We start from the raw sequence: 4709 nt of genomic DNA, 5'->3' as shown, positions 1-4709 counted from the left end.
AGCTGGCGGGTGTCAGCCGACCCTGCGCCCCAGCCACCCCAGTGCTGGTCCGACAGGAAGAGGCCTGTGATCCCACTCAGGCCGGCTTTCTGCTTCCCTAACTAAAGCAGTCTCAGGTCCCGCGACAATTCACATTCTTCTACATGATATCTGCCAGTTGTGCCAGCACCATTTGTTGAAAATGCTGTCTTTTTTTCCACTGTATGGTTTTAGCTCCCTTGTCAAAGATCAGATGACTATAGGTGTGTGGGTTCATTTCTGGGTCTTCAAATCTATTCCATCGAATTACCTGTCTGTAGGTGTATCAATCCCATGCAGTTTTTATCACAATTGCTCTGTAGTACAGCTTGAGGTTAGGCATAGTGATTCCAGAGGTTCTTGTTTTTTGAGAATAATTTTTGCTATCCTAGATATCCTAGATATCATTCCAGATGAATTTGCAAATTGCCCTTTCTAACTCAGCGAGAAATTGAGTTGGAATTTTTATGAGTATTTCATTGAATCTGTAGATTACTTCTGGCAGGATAACCATTTTTACTATATTAATCCTGTCAATCCATGAGAATGGGAGATCTTTCCATCTTCTGAGATCTTCTTCAATTTCTTTCTTCAGAGACTTGAAGTTCTTTTCTTACAGATCTCTCACTTCCTTAGTTTAGTCACACCAAGGTATTTTATATGCCACAGTACAGGGGAACACCAGGGCCAAGAAGTGGGAGTGGGGAGGGGGGTAGGAGAGTTGGGGCAGTATGGGGGAAATTTTGGGATAGCATTGGAAATATAAATGAGGAAAATACCTATAAAAAGAATGGCTGATTAGTCACCCCAAGAAAACTTTGAATACCCCAAAATATTTCATCAGCCACCAATCAATGTCTGTGACAAAGTTACCAAAAGGGTACAAGATTTAAAAAAAAAGAAAAAGGAAAGGAGAGGAAAGGTGAAGGGACCATGGAGAACCTAACTAACATGGAAGGGACCATGGGGGACCCTACCAACATGGAAGGGACCATGGGGAACCCTACCAACATGGAAAGGACCATGGGAAACCCTACCAACATGGAAGAGACCATGGAGAACATCACTAACATGGACGGGACCATGGGGAACCCTCCCAACATGGAAGGGACCATGGAGAACCTCACTAACATGGAAGGGACCATGAGGGACCCTACCAACATGGAAGGGACCATGGGGAAACCTACCAACATGGAAAGGACCATGGGAAACCCTACCAACATGGAAGAGACCATGGAGAACATCACTAACATGGAAGGGACCATGGAGAACCTCACTAACATGGAAGGGACCATGGAGAACCTCACTAACATGGAAGGGACCATGGAGAACCTCACTAACATGCAAGGCCTTCTACCATATTCCTGAGGCTGAATTTCCTAGACTCCCACATCATTAGCAGGTTAGAAAAATTATTTCTTGATCCAGCAATTGAAAGAAGAAAATGTAATGAGAAAGGCACTGGAAAGAGTCAAATGTGTCTTTAGTTGGCAGGGGTGGAGAAAGCATATACCGTGCATAATTGCAGGACACATGTTTTCACAGGAAGGCTCTTTCCCAAACACAGCTCCCCTTGTCCTCACAGCACTGCACAGATGGAAACCTCTTCACATCAGCATCCTCAGTGGCTGGATTGGCCAAGGGCAACAGCTTATGTGGTACTTTATTTTGAGCATTGAGGTGTGTCTGGGACTAGGGAAACATTAGGATCAGAAAGCAGGAAAGGAGAAGGTAATCATGCTGAGTCCTCATCACTGCTTGGTAGAGGCCTTTTCCATTGGCTCCTACCAACTCTGGCCCCCTCTCCTTGCATCATACTGACTGGAACATAAAGGGCCTCTTTGGTTCCCAAATGGAGGAAGTTCTAATCTGGTGTGGACTACATAACTGAGGGACACGGATCTCTGGCAACAAAGGGAAACATGTGGGATCTGAATTTTCAAATTAATAAGTGTGGGGCTAGTAGAGGTCAGCCTCTCAGTGCTGACAGACTTTCAAGGACTGCTTCATGATGGGTGGGATGGTGTTTGGTGTCCAGCACAGAGCCAGAGCCATATAAATCTCTGGAAGTCTTGCCTTGAGATACAGACCCCAGTCACCAGACCAGTAAAATTCATTAATTCTGAATGCTTAAAGTTATCCCCCACAGACTAGGGTAAGCTCCCTTTGGTACCACATCCAACCTTTGTGCTCCCAAAACATCAACCTCTGCCACTGAGAGTGAATGAGCTGGAAACAGAAACTTGATAGTTCTCCTCTATCTCAACAGTCCCTACCATAAGACACAGTTCAGAAACTCACGGGCAGAAATGAGGAAACAAATAACGGGAAAGTTATTTGTTTCCTCATTTGTTATTCCTCTACCCACCTCCTAGGAAAAATCCACCTTGTGTTAACTGAATTTCCCTAAGAGCCACATCTACACTGAACATTCTGCAAGGCTAATTGGTGGGCTAGGACCTCCATGACCATGGAGAAGTTGGGGTGTTGCACACCAGACTTTCTCAGNCCCATTAAGAGCTATTCACTACCCACCTTTGTGTGTGACCTGATATCCCTGTGATGTAAGGCCTTCCAGAATATACAAACAGATCCCTGGATTCTGCCAAGAATGCCTTCAGGTGACATCTACCTCCTACTGAAAGGATGTCCTCCTGCTTTTCTGAGGTGTGCCCCCCTGATGTTGCCACCAGTATATTTTAATAACATCTTGATTTATGAGTTTGTTCTGTTACTCTAAAAACTTCATAAAACAGAAAACAGAAATTGAAATAAAAAATACTCATAAAACTGTCACCGTATTGGAACATGGAATTAGGATAGCCTGGGCATGTGTTCCTGAGCCACAGTTGCTCATATTTGACTCTAAAATAAAACCTCACTGTCCCCTTGAGGTGAGAACTGTGTCTTTCCATTTTAGAGTGGACCACACAGTGATCACCTCATAAGGCAAGCAGTCTCCTGGGATGCCACCTCATCTAAATGCTATTTACTTCTGTGCTTTCCAGCGATTTCCATAGCTTCTGTTGCAGCCAGGAAAAGTGAAAGATGGAGGAGGTAAACCCAGACAGGAAAGCAAGCAAGACATTACCAGGAGACCTTAGCTGGACTGTTCTTGGAGCTAAGCTAATGTACTCTCCTTCCAAGACAATTCCCACCTCCCCATTTCCAGAAGAGAACATGGAGACAGTAGTAATCCAACAATTGACCTTGGNCTAATTAAATCAATAGTCCCTGAAAATTAGGTTTTTAAATGAAAGTGATTTTAAGACCTTACCAAAAAAAAAACACCCTAGGATTCATTCCTATGGGAGATAGCATTTGAGATAAATTAGCTAGGAGAAATAAAGTGAAATTATCTTCAATTGTCTAAAATGTCAGTTACCACCTGGAAATGCTATCTAAGTGTGCAGAGCCTCCTCTCTGTTCCACTGAACACTCTTTCTTGGTGGCCAGCATCAACCATGAGGGAATCCATGTAGAAATCAGGAAGAAAATTTTGGCCTTTGGTCCTAAATATATGTTTCAGAAATTATTACAAGAGCAAACTCAGGAGTGTCCCTTTGCCACAAAAGTGAAAAAAACACAATGACTGTTCCATTGGCTTTGGGCAGAGGTTCAGCATCCTTCAATGTGTTCACCTTGAGCAAGATCCTTTCCCTTTCTGAGCTGTAGTTTGTGTGTGTGTGTGTGTGTGTGTACATGTGTGTACATGTGTGTACAGTAGCAACAACATAGGGACCCACTGTGCTGTTTAGTTTTTGTCAACTTGACCTACTGGAGTCATTTGGGAAAGGGGAAACCTAAATAAAGAATTGCACCCATCTGATCATGGGCAAGTCTAAGGTTCAATTTCTTGATTAATGACTGACTTGAGAGAACTTTCACCAGATCCAGCAGGTGCCACAATCTGGGCCCTCTCCACCAGCATACCTGAGAGAATAAACTTCTATTTCTGTAAATTGCCTTCTCTTTTTCTAATAACAGCCCAGCTGTCCTTGGGGTCTGTGTCTGTGTGAACTGCATTAACTGTGTTAACTACGCCCCTTGCCTTTAGCTGTCACTGAATCCTGTGTGTAAGATCCTACTTCCCATGATGCATTTTAATTGTTATTTAAGAGGACTACAAAGAGTCAAGATAAGGGCGGAATAAAGATTCTTACAAAATCATTGTGCTTTCTGCCGGTTCAGTCATTCTGGACCCTACAACACTCACACCTCTGGCGAGAAGCGCCTAAATATTTTTGATGACTATCATTTAAACAGCCACTGCTTCACTGTATTTGCAGAAAGCTAGTACTGTGCCTGGTAAAAACAGCAAACAAGGACGCTGCAGTCTGAAAGACAGCATTGACCCACCCACACTCTGAGTTCAGTTCCTTCTGTGTATCTATTTCTCCAGCAGATAAAGGGCTCACCCACACAGCACATTGCACTTTGGAAGCTGTTACTTTGTTCTCCCAAAGTTTCCTTCATGGTCTAGCTTCCAGTGGTTTAAGAATGTCGATTTATATCTTCAATAAAGTTCTTGCTAACCGAATCCAAGAACACGTCAAAACAATCATCCATCCTGACCAAATAGGTTTCATCCCAGGAATGCAAGGATGGTTCAATATACGGAAATCCATCAATGTAATCCAGTATATAAACAAACTCAAAGACAAAAACCACATGATCATCTCGTTAGATGC

This window comes from Mus caroli, chromosome 5 (genome assembly GCF_900094665.2).
Source record: "Mus caroli chromosome 5, CAROLI_EIJ_v1.1, whole genome shotgun sequence".
NCBI lineage: Eukaryota > Metazoa > Chordata > Mammalia > Rodentia > Muridae > Mus > Mus caroli.
This window is presented reverse-complemented; position numbering follows the sequence as displayed.